We start from the raw sequence: 17,449 nt of genomic DNA, 5'->3' as shown, positions 1-17,449 counted from the left end.
CGCATACTGACTTAGTATGGGACAGGCAATTTTTTATTTAAATAAGGGACTTCCCTTATAATACTGGAGTGTTGGCAACTCTACAGCCTTAATCACAGGCTCATAGACTGGAAGGTCAGAAGGGACCATCATGGTCATCTAATCTGACCTCCTGCACAACGCAGGCCACAGAACTTCACCCACCCACTCCTGTAATAGACCCCTACCCTAAGACTGAGTTACTGAAGTCCTCAAATCATGGTATAAAGACTTCAAGGGACAGAGAATCCACCAGCAAGTGACTCGTCCCCCATGCTGCAGAGGAAGGTGAAAACTCCCCAGGACCTCTTATTACATTCACTTTAGGAAGCACAGTTTAAAACACACATGTAGATCATATTTGTTTAACTTCATGTTTAATTTGTTAATCAATCAAAACAGAGCTGTTAGCTGGTGTTAACACATAACATCACTATTACTTAGACGGCAAATTCTTTGGGGCAAGGACTGTCCTTTTGTTCTGTGTTTTGTACAGCACCTAGAGCAATGAGGTCCTGGTCCAACTGCTCTTGGCATTAGTGTAATGCAAATAAGTGTGCTTTAGCAGTGCCGATACTTTTTGTATTGCTTGTAAATTGACTTTGCCATTGTTTTCATCACTGATATGAAATTTTTCTAGTGGTACTTATATGGAAATCCCATTAATCTCTGTCTATCTAGGTGTTTATATCACGCTCATTGTCATTGTATTAGAGTGCTTCAATAAGAGTAGCATGCACAATGAGAGGAGAATATACTCATTAGTGTCTAATACCTCTCAAGGTTATACATAGGGTATAGAAGTTTAATGAGAACTTAATGAGACTTCTAGTACTACTGATTAAGTGTATCTATCATTTTGAAGATATGGATAAAACTGCTCAATGCTATTAAAGTTAGGGAAAAGTGAAGACCCAATGTGTCATCCTCTTATGTCATTAATCATATTTATAAAGGGCATTCTGATGACAATACCCTGACCCACAACCACAGAACTACTGGGAGCATTACTAGTAGTAATCTGCTGAATTAATAGTAATTAATCACATTAACTACCATGACTGTTTTTGTTCTCTCTGTCATACATTGTTTGCAGAGTAAGCCAACTGCAACAAAATTAAGAGTATGGAACTATACTGTGTGCATAGAATTGATGGTACTTTATAGAATTCTTGCTTTCCCACAGAGGGAAAGACAGTGTCAGTCAGGCCTACACCAGGATAAGGGGCAGTGCGTAGTTGCAATACTCTAGGGAGAAAGAGAGAGCATGAAACATATTTAGCCTAAGGGAGAATGTTCCCTTTAACTCTCCAGTGCATAGCAGTGCACACACCAGCTGCTACTCCATTTTGTAATGTGCAGCCTGCTCTTTAGTTGCTCCACAGTCCTGCTTCAGTGGCTGATGCAACATAGAGGTAAAGTCACAGCCTTGTCTCATGCCCCTGTTGGCATGCCGTGTACCCATGGCATAAAATCTGAGCAGTCCCTCTGCAAGCGCTCCACTTCTTCCTCTGGGCCACGCAAGTGTGGGAAGGAGCCTTTTGTTCTCCCTCCTTGCTGTGCGCACTCATAAGGGCCAAGCAGAATCAGTGCCAGTGTTTTGTAGATGTTTTTTAACACAAAGCCCAGTTTTACAATTGGATTACTTGTGAAAGTAAGGTGTGAGTTGGGGTGGAAGAACTGACCCTATAACTAATGAAGTTCCAAAAGCAAAAATAGCTGTTGCTTTTGTATTCGACAATACAATGAGTAATGGTTAGCATTTTCCATTGCAAGTCAGCATACGCCAGAAGTTACTTCACTGTGAATAATGAGACATGATAGTATTTCCTTATGTTTGGAAAGGGAGCTATGAGGGAGACCTATGGTGTGCCTCTCCAGGTATGTCTATACTGTAATTAAACACCCACGGCTGGCCCGTGTCAGCTCATGTGGGCTGTGACCCGTCCCGTGCCCAGGGTAGCCACCTGAAAATGCCAAGGTCATGGCAGGCTGCAAATGGAGAGCAGATTCTCCCAGCACTGGTGGGTGGCACTGAAGCCAGACTTCCCAACCAGTCACAAACTGCACTTCTGAATCCCCACAGAAGCCAGTATATAAATACACACAGCCCCCTTTACTGCATTTCAGCTCCTGGATCCCAAATTAGCACTAGGTCCAGTAAAGAGACCAGTTATTTAAACTCTATGCTCTTTACTAAAAAGATTCCCTCTGACCCCAAAGGGTCAGCCACAGTACCAGTTCAATATAAGTTTGGATCTTACCTAAAATACCACGCTGCCAGCCAATCCTTTAGTAACTAAAACTAAAGGTTTATTGTAAAAAGAAAGAAAGAAACCATGAGAGAAATGTTAAAGGATTAGAGCAATCACATACATACAAATGATTGAAAGTCCATATACATCAAGTTTCCGGGAGAATTGTGGAGTTGCAGGCTTGTACAGTTCCTCTGGTATGCATCCAGTACCTGGATGGGTCTAAGTCCTTTGGTTCAGTTGCAAAATGAATTGATCCAGCGGCAGGTATATGTCTGTAGCTGAACAGGAACAAAGACAAAATGGTTTCTGTGGCTTGGCCTTATAAACCCTCTGGCCCTGGTCATGCGGTCTTGTGGAATATTATAAGAACTTAAATGGAGTCCAGAGTCACATGGTCCAATCCTGGTAACTCTTCAGGTATGCCTTTAGTTTCTTCCTGGGCCCCTTGTCTTAAAAACTTGTCTTAATGGGCCATAAAGCAGGCTATCTGGGGTGCTGCCCAGGCAGCACAATTTGAAATACATATATCCCAAATATATCTATAACTTCCATTTCACATATTACACATGAACATAAGTATTATCATCTGACTTAGCATATTGTAACCTTTCTAACAGTACCTGACTTTCTAACAGTACCTTTCTAACCGTACCTGGCGTATCTCACATGAATTACTATGATTTTGACACACTGATGTTAACCAATATGACAAATGCTCTCCCCCCATCTACCCAGCATGACATGGGCTTGCAGGGTTTGGGCAAGTGTAGTGTAGTCATTTGGGCTCGGACTGGAACCCAACCCCTTGGACCTTTCCCCTTCACATAGTCCCTGAGCTTGTGCTTCAGTCCAAGCTGGAGAGTCTATGCTGCACTTATACAGACCCATAGTCCAAACCCTGCGAGCCTGAGTCAACTGACACAGGCCAGCCGCTGGTGTTTAGTTCTAGTGTATACATACCTGACAGACACAGTCAGCCTGGGGTGGGTATGGACTATGGTGGTGGCTAGCCACCTCTGTTCCCTGCCACTCATAGGCTGCTCTGGGGACTGGAAAGGCCTGAGGTGTGATTTAGATAGCCTTGGGTATGAGAGCTGCATGCTGCAGCTCCAACTCTGGCACACCAGCGGGTCCCCAGAAGGCATTCTGGCAATTATCTGCCTGAGATCCTTCCACAGGAGGATCTGCGGCTTTCAAGGTCTCTTTACACTGCCCTGTCCTATGTACCCAGTGTAAAGGGGTTTGTGTGTGTGAAAATTTCACCATATGTGTCTGTAATGTTTTTCAGATGTTGATTCTTCCAATGGCTTCTCGTGTTGATTAACACATTTGTAGATGTAATATATTTCAAGATCTATCAGACACAGAACAGATGATTAAAAATTAAACTTTACATAAAAAATGAGAGTCCTGTAGCACTTTAAAGACTAACAAATTTCTGCAGGCATAAGCTTTCGTGGGCTGCAACCCACTTCATCAATGGGTTGCAGCCCACGAAAGCTTATGCCTGCAGAAATTTGTTCGTCTTTAAAGTGCTACAGGGCTCTCATTGTTTTTGCTGTATACAGACTAACACGGCTACCCCTCTAAAATTTACATGACTTTTATAACAACATGAATAATCTAGAGTAGATTCTTCTGAGTTAAGCTATTAAAGTTGTCTCATCATCAAGTGTCTACGATCGATTTTCATTCTAAAGCACAAGCCTGGTGACATTTTCAGACAGCTCTTTTTTATGGAGGAAAAAATTGAACTCAGCTATTGAAGATGCATTTAGCAGGTTCACTGCTGGTCTGACCAATGATTTCTTGACTAATTGTACAAAACTCAGCGAGGTGATTTTTCTCTACAAAGGAAAAGCTCTGAAATATTAAATCCGAGCCCTCAACAAGCCCTTACTGGTTTTTTTTTTGTATCAAACTAAAACAGTCAAATTAATGTTTAATTATACATTGAAAATCCTAAAAAAGAGGACCTTAGGATTTCTGGGTTAATAGAATTGAATCCACCGTGATCAATGTTTTTAGCACTAAATACAAAGGAATGAATTATTAGGCCATTATTTTATAGTATTAATGTTTACTTTGTTATTACAGACTTGCTGGCTTGCTTTAATTTCAGTATTTGGTTTGTGCCAGAGGCAACCTTGATACAGTTAGAGTCCTTCGAGTGATCTGCAGGTAGTTTTCCTTTTATTGCTACAATAGCGTCATGGATCTAATAGCCTTTAAAAGGCAATGCTGAAGTTGATTGTCCTAAAAGCTTACCTTCCTTTAAAATTTTTCTAAACTCTTAATCATCCCCCAATCATTTCAGTAAAGTTAGTACGTATGGAGTGTGCAAAGATAAATATAGTTAAGGCTGCACAAGTATTTCCATTCTAAAGAGGTTTTCCCAGTTATTCATAATCTTTTCAAACTGTAACTGTTTGGACTGACATTTTTCCTTATTTGGTTTTGCCCAAGAGAGAGGTTTTTTTTTTTTTTTTTTTTTAAGTTTAAGCAAAACACTTCAGGCATTTTCAGGAATGAACAGAGCAAAAAGCACTCTTATTATTTTAACATGTGTATGTGTATATGTAATATGTACTTGTGGCTGTCCCCCGATGATTTGTCTATCAAGAAAATGAAAGAAAATGGGTCCATCCCCACCTGTGACACACTTAGCTTGCCTCCCCATGGGGAGAAAATAAACAATGTCTGTCACGTGGCTAAATCGGGGTGAGGATGTCGGAGGGGTGAAGCCTGTGGAGACCCAAAAGGTGAACTAAAGACTCCAGGTGGAAAACCCCGGGAGTTGCTTCTTTATAGAGAGCAGGGAGGGACTGAGAACAAAAGTCAGACCCTCAGGAAGATGGGGCTGTGAGCAGCTTGAGACTGAGAACTGTTTTATGTGCTTATTTTGGACTTCTCTTTTCTGACTTAGCTAGAGGGCCTAGTCACTGAAGCAGGTTACCGCAGCAACTGAACCATGCTGGGAAGTTGGTAGATCCAGACTGAGGAAAGAGAAACTGAGACCATGTCTAACTTGCAGCCAGATTGGAAAGGCAGTGCTGCTACAGTGACTTTTTTTGAAAAGTTCTAGCACCTCATTAGGAGGGAAATTGAAACTTGACATTTGTAAGGGATAGACTCCCCAAATTGAGAAAATACCGTTTGGTGTTGGGTGAAAATCTGACTTGTCTTAATTATAAGGTTTCAAAATATTTACTTAATTTTATATTACATTTTCCCCCCCTTCCTAATGATTTCCTAGCATTATTATGGCACCACAAATGTGTGTGCATGTGGAAACAATTGGAAATGAGTACAGTGATTTTGGTCATTTGGGATTCTTGATACCTTTGGCATGGACCAGCGACAAACATAATGTAAGATTTATTTGTAGTAGGCATTTTATATGGATAATATATTGATGACAGGCACATATTGGAGATTATAAGTGTAGGGCTGTATACCATTTTGTGCACGTATAGTTGGATATGTGGGTACTTAGCCCATTAGAAATTTATTTTAATAAATTTCTCTCTAAACAGGCCTATTATGGATAAGATCTCTGCTTATTTTATTGTACTGTTGAGGGTTTTTTGACCGATTGTAACCATAAATTACATTTTCAAAAGAAGTGCATGACATACACAATTAATTATTCTGTGTATATGTATGGGCACAGCTATCAACTGTGGTACATAGTAGCACTGTTTACACATATTCACAAGGAACTCAGGTGACAGTCCCTTCTACCAGCGTGATTTGCTGCAGTTGTTATAACTGGAGATTCTGGTTTTCAGTTTTAAAGGGAAAATGCCTCCAAATTTAATTTTGAAAGATCAGTGTTAAAAAAAAATACTTAAAATCCCCTATAAATGACTTGCAGTGGTGTTCATGCTGTTGGCTGTAAGCTATGCATGGTTTTGCTCCCCCGGTTCACTTCTTAGTCATGCATAGCAGGTGCACTGTAACTTGGGTTTATTTTTGTGCATGGCTATACACAGTGAGGGAAAAGAGTTTGTAAACAGCAAATTAATCTGTTTGTTTAAAAAGCTTTTATGTTTATTTCATTGGTAGTGTAACATATTTCAACTCAAATGAACACAGCCACAAATTAAATAAACCCATAGAAACTGTGGTATAGGAAATTACAAGAGACAGAAATAGGCTTGAGTCGCAATCTACAGATACAAAGATCTGTGCTTTATCTGCCACTGCCTCTTGTATCCTGCATCTAGGAGAAGCAGTCACATAAACCTCCCTTGACCCCTGATGAACTCTTGCTGAATTTTGAGTTACTTGTATGGCTTTCACCAGATTCTGTATGGGTTTCCAATGACTCTGGATCCTGCACAGAGTTCAGAATAAAGTGTGAACAAGATCTGTTTTTTGTCACACTATATTAGTATATGGCAGATTTCCCTTGTATTCAATAGTGAGTAAATGATGGAAGCACACCAGATTTATTTCATGTGGTGCTTGCAACATTCATCTTAATTTCTTTTGAATAAAGATGACAATTCTTGTATACATCACTTACAGGACATCAGTTACAGATGTGAAGCCTGCATATGGGTCTTGTGTTAGCAACCTGTTCAGCAAATTGAGTAGTGAGGATCCAAGAGGCTTCAGATGTTACCAGTGCTTCTCAATGGTCACTGCAGCATGAAATCTCATGTAAGTTTCTGTTCTTGGAAGAACTGAATAAATTATATGTTTAATGAGTAAAAAGAAGGAAAATTCAAGAATTAATTAGTTTGAAATATTATTTGTAGAGCAACAAACATTCAAAGTCTGTATTGTGCAAGGGATAAGGTCTTTGATTGCTTGAACCTAAACTTACTTTTTGAGTGACCAGGTATGGTTGTCCCAAATTCATGAAAGTGGTGAGAAAGGTTGGTTGTAAAGGAAATATTAAAATATCTTACCATTTTACATATACATTAAACTAAAAAGGTTTATTCGTATGTCTTCAGTTGTGGCTCCCATGCCCATTTCCAATGGGAGCTGTAGGAACTGATGACGAGTCCAAATAGATCAGGTAAGTTTCAGATTTATAAATACAGTGAGAATTCTAAGTACACCGAGCACCAGATTGTGCAGCCCTGGCTCACAATGCTTAGCACTTGTATGAGTAGTCACTGTTCTTGCTGAGCACTTGAGTATTACGGATTTTTTAAAAAATTGGATGCGTGCTTTTCCTCAGCGGAGTGTATAATTTTCACCTTGTCTGATCAGATGAGTGAAAAGCGATCATTTAGGATGGGTTATCAGTGCTTAATGCAGCTGGTTACATTATTGTTATTGTAAATAGTGTCTGTGCAATCAAAGACCCCAAAATAAAGTGGATGAATGGAAATTCAAAATACTATGACACACCAATAAAAGCATGGAAATTGTGAGTTAAGACTGATGCAGTATCTTTAATACTGCTCCAGGGTGTTACTGTAGTCAGGTCAAGAGATGCAGAATAATCTGGTAGGTGGAGGAGTCAGTGATTGATATTACATGTCATAGGCCATATATCAATGGTAAAATATCAGAATACGATGATAGACTGACTGACTGCCCTTGATACATGCATAATATTCCTATTTGCATCAATGGGAGTTTGAGTATAGACTATGTGGCTCCATGATTGCTTCCTTGCTATAGCAAATGCATGCCAGATATGCAAGAGTCTAGTTATCAGACTAGATATTACCAGGCTAAAATTGTCATTGATAACTACAGCAGAATGCTTTCTAATTTTTAATATATAGAATTTCTTATCTTCAAAGTCCACTATAAACAATTAACTCTCACAATATCCCTGTGCGCAATATATTGTGAAGAAATAGTACTATCCCCCATTTTACAGCTGGAGAAGCTGAGATTCTGAGAGGTTAATGACTTTCCTCAAGGTCACAAAATCAGTGGCAAGGCGGTGTTCACACCTAGGAGTCCTGACTCACTCTCATATTTAATCCATGCTGCTTACATAAATTCAATATCTGTCTTTTGACATTTAACTTTGAAAATAATGTCTATGTTTAACAGCAAGTCCTTACCTAGCACATAGGCTAAGCGCTTTTAGACCCCAATCCAGCAAAGACTTTTGTACAGGCTTAACTTGACTTTAGTATGACTACATATGTTCATAAAGCTAAGCATGTGCATAAATCTTTGCCTGATCGGGGCCTAAGTGGGGAACAACACTTGATCATCCTTTTGTAAACATTTCTTTAAACAGAGACCTTGACTAAATCTTGCTTTTAAGAGACAGATTCTGCTGCTCTTACTCACATTGAATAGTACCTTAGTCTTTGAGTAGTAACATTGAAATACAAACCAATAGCTAAAATGAATCTGTTACTATTATCTTTATATGAATCACCTCTAAATTATTATGTTTTCTGATAAAATTACTTGAGTTTTCTGAATTCAAAATACAATAAAACGAAACAGGTGTCTGACAACTGTTAGGCAAATGCATGAAAGACCTGTATGTGTTGGTGGCAGTAAATTAATTTGTATTTTTACTCTTTTTTTTCCCTGCTATCATCTTTTCTCCTTTTACAGTCTGAATGTAGTTAGATTTTGAAGTAACAAAAGAAGAAATTAAGCTTCTTAGGAATTCATTGTACGGATAACCATAGTCCAGTAAAAATATAATGTATTGTAACGTTTACCTCTTACTAGTGATTGATTTTGACAATGCCAGATATATGGAAAACTGTTGCATGATCAAACATTTCTTGCATGTGACATTTTCCATTTATTTAGTCTGTCCATTACTTGTATGTCAAAATGATCTTTGATTTGTTGCCTGCTGGAAATGTGGAAGATTAAGTGTAGCTGATGCAATCATTTTACAGAGGAGGAAGCTGAGACAACTTTTGGATAACTTTACATTTCTGATGTGTGAAGTTTGTTGTACTACCACAGAAATGTGATGAAAATAAATACTACATTGCAGCATTTTGACATCTTACAACACAATCATTATAATCTGTAGTGCTTCTGTTACAGCTGTATTACATTGTCCTCAGTTTTATGTAGATAATCTAACTGCTTTATGTTACTATATAGGAAGCATGCAGAGGAGATAGTCATATAAAAATCACTAAATGCTATGCCTAAAATTGCATTTGCTCCAATCTTGAGAAGATGTTTCCACATCTTTAGCAATCAGATGTGTAAGCATTTTTTACACTAAGGTTTTGGGATAATTAACCATTGGGAGGCATTCATCGAAAGAAGACTCTTTTCTATTTATGGACTTCACTTGAATACCTGGGGTATTACATTTCTGGCATCAAGTCTGGCATGACTGATAAGAGGAGCTTTAAACTAGGAGATGAGTCTATGAGGGGAGAAGTTTGGGAGAGGCTGTATTCCTGGCTTCAGTACACAGGAGGAGGATGAAAATCAGTTAAATGAAGGGATAGTAAGGGATAATAGAACATCACAAGCTAGAAAACTGGGTGAGGGCTGAGGGAAACAACTGAAACACTTGTACACAAATGCAAACAGTCTGGGCAATAAAATGGAGGAACTGGAACCGCTGATGCAGGTCAATGGGGATTACAGAAATAAGGAGGAATGGCACTCCTGACTTGAATGCACATATTGAAGGGTATGTAGTGTTTAGAAGAGAGAGGAATAAAGATAGAGATGGTGGCTTAGTGTTGTACATCAATGAAGCAGTGAATTTTAAAGAAACATGAAGCACTAATATGAACAAAACAGAATCTGTTTGGGTTAAAATCGCTTTGGGGAAAGATTGTAAAAGAGATTCTATTGGGATAGTATTAGGTATTTGCTAAGACCCCCAGAGTCAGACTTGGATATGGATAGTGATCTCCTTAATGTTCTTAAAGAGAAAAATACTTTTGGGAATTGTGTCGTAATGGAAGACTTTTATTTCCTGGATATAGACTGGAGAATAAATGCTATTAATACTGGTGGTGCCCAGCTATTCCTGGACATGGCAGATGACAGTCTGCTTCATCAAATTATCTCTGAATCAACAAGAAGTCAGCCAATTTCAGACTTTGTTTTAGTAAGAAATCAGGCCATCACAGAAGAGATTGTTGGGGGCGGGGGGGCGTTGTGATGGTCTAGTTGGCTTGGGGTGCAAATCCAGACCAATGAGGGATTGTGTCACCACTTGCCCTCCAACCCTGGGTGCCTCTCAATGCTTTGCCTCTGTAGCTTACAGCCTGGGATGCTCAGCAAGAAGCATACAGGTCACACTCTGAGTCTGTGCACTAGACAGCTCTGGTTCAGCAGTTCTGACCCCAGGAGTCTGTCTACAGCCCCTCAGCCCCACTTTGGCTTCCACCAGCCATGGTTACAACCAGCAAGGTGATCTCAACATACTCCCAGTCCCAAATTTGCCCCAAACCATGTGCTCTGCAATGTCCAGCCCTCTCCTGGGCAGTTCAGAGAAATAGTAAGGTTCATTGTTCCTGTAAAGAGACAAACTACATCATAGCTTATTAGCTGATGTGAATACACGCTTCCCTTTACATCCAGCACTGAGTTGGTTAATAGTAAAATAAAATAAATTTATTAACAACAGGACATAGGTTAAATGATGCCAAGTAAAAGGAATAAAGTTAGAAAGAGTCGCAAGCAAATAAAAGTGAAAACACGCATCTAAAAGTCTAAAACCTAATCTAGCAAGATACAGGCTTTTTCAAGATGGTTTCTCTAACCAGTTATTCTTCCCAGCCACGGCTGACTTTCCCTCAGTCAGGACCTTCCCCAGTAGTACAAGATGTTGGCTTCCCTTGGATTCCTAGGTGAAAAATCTTTGTATCAGCAGGTTTCTCACCTATATTTAGTTCCCAGAGACTTCAAACTCCCCACCCTTTGGTTGAAGGACCCATCTTTCTCAGCTTTCAAGGGTTCTGTTCCCTTACATCTGTCTAGTGATGGATGTCTAAAATGGCTCTCGGCTTCTGCTTATGTCTCCCAAAGTTCCTTGTAACAAGAGGCAAAATGACCTCATGCTGTTCTTCCCTTTCTTTGGACTTCCCTTCCCTTGGACTTCCCTTCCCCCTTCTGATTTCTAAATAAATGAAACTTCTGTTGTTTTTGATCACACCTTGCTTAACTTCATTGGCGACAGGTTGATGGGTGTGATGTTCCCTCCTATCTGGATGGGAACTGTTTTTCCCCTTGTTCAGCCATGCCCTTCAGGCATTATATCAATGACTATTCATGATACCTTCCATTGTGTTAATACAGATATTTTACAATGATATTAATCACCAGCATGTTAAGGAATTCATAAAAGACCTTACGTGCTACATTAATATAATATTCAATCAGTTGATTCAATTGTTTATTATATGAGGTTTAACCCCCTCCCCATCTTTATAGCTCAGATAAAGTTTCTCTTCCCTGCTTCAGGGTAGCCATCCTGTCTCTTCCCCCTCTTGTTAGATTGATAGCTTTGTTTATCTGACATGCCAATGTGCCTTCATTATTTTTGCCTGACGACCAAGCTGGTTCAGATGTGCTGCCCCCCAACCACCTTGTGAGCTGTGATTGCTCTGGTTACTGCACATGTAAGTCGTCTCTGGTCAATCCTGCTTCATTTGTATTCAAGACCTGGGCAGAGCTGTTGACTAACTCCCCTCCGACCTGCCTGATTTAAACATGTTTAAGTCATAATTCCAGCTTACAGCCATAACTCTTAACACATATCATGTACATACGTCACGTAAGAATATTAATGATCAGTGAGTTATTGATTTACAAATGATACCCAACAAGGCATATTTTGTAGAAAGATTATTACAGTAGCATGTAAGATATGAATACATGGGTGCTTAGTGCCACAGGGGTGTCACTGGGAAACTGACACAAGACCACCTAATTTAGGCTAAATCAATTTAGTCAGTCCCATCCTCCAGTACCTGGTCCAGTGTTTCTCCAGTTTGGGCCTTGTTCACACACATCTTTTATATATTATAAATTACTTAATCTTTATGCAATTGGCTTTTAGCACATCACACATTTTGGGATTTATGTAACCTGTACATTGCTCATGCGCAAGCTTCAATGTGTACAATTTCTGTCACTGTTTAGACAATTTCTATGTCATTTTGTTTCATGTCATCCTGCCCCCGGGTTTTCTCAGTGAAAGGCTCCTTGTTGCAGGTTTGTGTGCTTTTTACCTCAAAACATCCAGCACAACGTTACCATTGTCCGTCAGCAATAAGAGATCAGAAATTCTATATAAAAAAGAATTGGCAAAACCATAATTACAGCAGCAAGGCCTTGGCCTAAGTGTTACCTTAAATAAAGTCATTCACTATCCATAATTATAAATTATTAAAGTAGAGCCATCAATTTTTTAATCTCACCATTTAGAAAATTTTCATTTGTAATTCAATATTACATTTAGTATGTGTATATCATCCTCCCTATGAATCTCTTTTGGGGCCAGGAATTATGGAAAGCACTATAACTCTTTTCTGTCAATATTTCTTTTCTTCTTTAAACATGGGTTTCCAAAAGCCTTTTTTATTCAAAGTCCGGTTTTGTTTGTGAATCATTTCCAAAAAAACCAAACCAAAACAAAAAAACTTTATTAGAAATTTTCCTGTTTTGCATTTTAAGGGGTGTGTCAGTTTTAGGGCCTTGATATTTAGTTGCTTTTAATGGTACCCCAACCAGCTGGTCATAGTAAATAACCTTGGATTGAGTGATCATGAGTTGATTCAGTTTAAATTAAATGGAGGCATAATCAAAACCAGGAAATCAGCTCTGGTTTTTTATTTCAAAAGGGCAGAGTTTGGGAAATTAAGGGAATTGGTTAAAGAAGTCAGTTGGACTGAAGAGCTCATGGACTTAAATGTGGTGGACCTTGGAATTTATTCAGATCAACTATACAAGAACTATCCAAAATTTGCATCTCAAAAAAGGTAAAGAAACTTGTAGGGAAAGGCTCCAGACCCAGGTGGATGAATAACTACCTCAAAAGGGGTTATTAGGAGTAGGCAGAGAGCCAGGAATACAAAAAGGGATTGATCAAGAAAGAAAGCTATATTGTGGAGGTTAAAAAATGTAGGAATAGAGTTAGGATGCTAAAAGTCAAGTTGAATTAGCTCTTGCCAAGGAAATTAAAATACATAATAAGAGGCTTTTTAGTTATATAAATAAAAAGAGAACTAGGAAGAAGAAAGTTGGGTGTGGATGGGAAGAAGATTAAAAATAATCTAAGTATGGCCCTTAAACTAAATGCATGCTTTGCCTCATTTTTCAGTATGGATGATAATGTGGCACATGTACATGAAGGCAGTACTCTGATGAAAATGAGTGTCTAGAAATGGAAATTACCACATCTGAGCAGGAAGGAAAACTTAAAAGATCTTAATATACCCAAATTGGAAATTTTCATCCCAGAATAGTGAAAACACTGTCACATGAGATTGTTAGTCCAGTAGCAAGGATTTTTAATAAATCTCTAACTATTTGGAGGTAGTACCATATGACTGGAGAATAGCTGACATTGTACCTATATTTAAGAAAGAGGGAAAAAATGTGATCTGGGCAATTACAGACCTGTTAATCTGACCTCAGTAGTATGCATGGTTTTAAAGCAAATTATGAAGGAAAGAATAATGATATTCCGAGAGGTAAATCGTAAAGGGGATGTAATGAAACATGGGTTTACCAAACATAGATCATGCCTGACGAATCTATTTCCTTCTTTGAGAAGATAACTGATTTTTTTAGATAAGGGAAGTTCAATAGACCTAATGAACATGGATCTGAGTAAATCATTTGACATGGTGCTACATGGGGAATTGTTAGTGAGAAGATGGGGATCAGTAAAAGCATTGTAAGGTGGATAAGGAATTGGCTAAAGGGGAAAAGGCAGTGCTGAAGGGTGAATTATAGGGCTGGAGGAAGGTGACTAGTGAAGTTCCTCAAGGATCAGGTTTGGGACCAATCTTATTTAATTTTTTTATTAATGATCTTGGCACAGAAAGTTAGTTTGCTAATGAAATTTGCTGATGACACAAAATAGGGAGGCATTGTCAACACAGGAGGATTGGAATATTATAGAGGTAGATCTGGATTACCTAGAAGATCAGAGTGACTGAAATGGAATGAACTTCAATAGTACAAAGTGTAAAGTGACACACTTAGGGTTTAATAATAAGAATTTCTGCTGCAAACTGGGAGCTCATCAATCGGAAGCAACAGAGCAAGATAGAGACTTGGGTAGTGGGTTGATCAAAGGATTACTATAAGCCACCAATGTGACGTGACTGTGAAAAAGGCAAATGCAACTCTAGGATGTATTAAGCGAGGCATTTCCAGTAAAGATAGAGAAATATTAATACCTTTGTACAAGGCACTGGTAAGGCCTCATTTGGAATTTAGTGTACAATTCTGGTTACTCATGTTCAAGAAAGATGAATTTAAACTGGAACAAGTGCAGAGAAGATCTATTAGGATGACCAGGGGAATGGAGGGCCTATCTTATGAGAAGAGACTGGAAGAGCTTGGCAAAGAAGAAGGCTGAGATGGGATACGAGTGCTCTCTATAAATACAGTGGGAGGGTAAATACTAGGGAGGGCAAAGAGCTATTGAAGCTAAAGGACAATGTTGGCATGAATGAACATAAACTGGCCATGAAGAAATTCAAGCTGGAAATTAGAAGAAGGTTTTTGACTACCAGAGGAATGAGGTTCTGGAACAGCCTCCCAATAGGAGTTGTGGGGGCAAACAATTTAATTAATGTAAAGAGAAAGCTGGGTGAATTTATGACTGTAATTGTATGATGGGGTTGCTTATGATGGTAGGGGCAGGGCTCACCATCCCTCGGGCTCACTTCCAGTTTATATCTCATGTTCCAAAAAGCTCATATTTCAAGATTTCAGCCAGTCACTGTGTCCTGGGAGGGTTTTATCTCTTTCCTCTGAAGCATCAGGGATGGCCATGGCTAGAGAGAGGGCACTGGATGGAGAGGGCCAGTGCTCTGAGGTGGTAGTGAGCATTCTCATGTGCTTGGCTGGCTGGTTCTTGCTCACATGAATTGATCACTGTTGTGTACGGGGCTGGGAAGGAACTTCCTCTCAAGTCAGCTTGGCAGGGACCTTGGTTTTTTCTTCTCCTTTTTCTTCAGTTTGTGGGTGCAGGACATTTGCCAGGATTATCTGGATATATCTCATTTAATCACTTTCCTGCCATCGTGCGGGCCTCAATCATAGATGCACCTCAGTTCACGGCCTATGGCATACAATAGTCCAGTCTCCTGTGGGTTTCATTTACTTGAGTCCCACTTCCATTGTTGGATTTAGTTTGCGGGTGCTGGGTGGTGTTGGTCACCTGTATATGCAGGAGGTCAGACTAGATGATCTAGTGGTTCCTTCTGGCCGTACACTCTATGACTATGACTCATAGGGAAAGAAATTCACTCGGATTAGATTGATCATCCAGGATAGTGTAAAACAATACCAGGCGTGTAAGCACTTTTTCTCCACAACCAGATGAGGCACTCAAATGGGAGTAGGTCTTTTCTTGATTTGCTCTCAGCAGGCATGAAGTGGTGATGCAGGAATCTCCAGGAATCTTTCTAAGTCTCTTACTCACCAGCTCCTAGCTTTGCTCAGGTGGTGCTTATATATCACAAACCTCCATGAGTGTTATCTGTTTGTTTTCAATTGTTACCTGGTCTTAAGCAAGTTTTCTCATGATCCCATTTCAGGTAGAATAACAAAGCTAAAATATTCAGTCTCTCTGTGCAGGTCTGGTCACAGACTAATTACCTCCTTTTAACATGTATAGTGGCCTGCAAATAGGGAAATAACAGTCAACTGTGGGCATCTTTGTGGTGTTTTGCAAAACCTAGGAACTCTTCTTGCTTCTTCCTTATAGCTACCAACCTTGGTGCCTTTTTCCACACTGCAGTATGGGCCTTGCTGATTATTCATCTGTGACTCTTTATGCCTTATGAGCCTTGCATCAGTTTTCCCTGTATTTGCGCTTTTGATAAATAGCACAGTATACAAGGAATTGTAGAAGACAGGTGGTGTTCTGTGTATCAGAGAGAAAAGATGGCCTTGTGGTTTAAGCACTGTACTGGGACTCAGAAGCATGCATCCAATTCCTTGCTCTACCACGGATTTCTTGTGGGACCTCGCCCAAGTCACTTAATTTCTCTGTATTTCAGCTTCCCATTTGTAAAACTGAGATAATACTTTCCTACTGTAGAAGGAAAGGAAAATAATATGTTCGAGGCAAAATATTACAGTGATGAGGGTCACTTAATCCTAGATTGAATGTTTTTTGCTGTTTTATTATGGTAGTTTAAATAAATACTTCCTTACTTTTATTGTTACCTTCGTTTGTAAAGTAACAGAAAATAATGGTAGCAAATAACAGCGTTTACAACAGTGGGATCTTCTTTATGAAAGGCTTGGAAAGCAGCTTGTTATGCTCTGAACTTCTCTTTCAACTCCCCTGGTATCTCCTTGTCTTCACTCCAATCCTAGCACCATCTGTTGCTGATTACATGATTCATCACTGAAATATAACTGAAATCCCTCCTCATTGGCACAGAAAGAATGCACTAAAGAAATAACATCTTTCTCTAGTGGTGGAAACACTTCAGTTACAAAGGCATCATTGAAGAAGCACACTGCAAAGTGACAGCAGTAACCTGAAAAGATCTAGCACAGACTCAGTGCTTTTCTAATCTTAGCTCTGGTCCTTTATTAGTAGACAGAGCACTATGTTGCTTACCCTAACCCACTGCTATTTCCTCATTTCTGAAAATTGAGGAGAATACTTCTTAACGGCTAACAACAGTGTAATGTCCACAAACATTTTAGACATATTTTGCTAAAATTTAGGCCTAATCTCGTCACACCATTGCAACTGAGTCTCCTCCATCTCCCACTATTAGGCCTTGTCTACACTAGAAAAATAAATGGACATATTTATGTCAACTTTCAGCCACCCACCTCAGAGACTCATCTCTCAGCTCCCTGCCAGGAGCGCACAGACTTCCAGGCTCCCTGTGGGCTGACCCTCCATTCCTACTCCTTGTCCCAGCTGGGAGCCGGGGCAGCCGTGCGGGGACTTTTTTGCTCCCTGGTCACAGCTGGGAGATGGCTGCAGCCCCCTGCGTCTTGCCCGGTCCTGACTCTGACCTGAGAGCAGGCTGCAA

The 17,449-nt window shown here is 39.6% G+C and overlaps 1 long non-coding RNA gene across 1 annotated transcript in view; it reads left to right on the top strand.

Moving 5' to 3' along the window:
* The window catches only part of LOC137145854 (uncharacterized), a 37,930-nt gene that overhangs the window by 6,464 nt on the left and 14,017 nt on the right, over window positions 1–17,449 (top strand). The window contains exon 4 of the long non-coding RNA XR_010917765.1: window positions 6,810–6,944. This is a non-coding gene — a long non-coding RNA (uncharacterized lncRNA). The remainder of the gene's footprint in view (window positions 1–6,809; window positions 6,945–17,449) is intronic.

This window comes from Emydura macquarii, unplaced genomic scaffold (assembly GCF_026122565.2).
Source record: "Emydura macquarii macquarii isolate MOO-44397 ecotype Brisbane River unplaced genomic scaffold, CSIRO-AGI_Emac_v2 contig_3671, whole genome shotgun sequence".
NCBI lineage: Eukaryota > Metazoa > Chordata > Testudines > Chelidae > Emydura > Emydura macquarii.
Note: the sequence above shows the minus strand (reverse complement) of the source record. Positions and strands in the feature narration are given on the sequence as shown.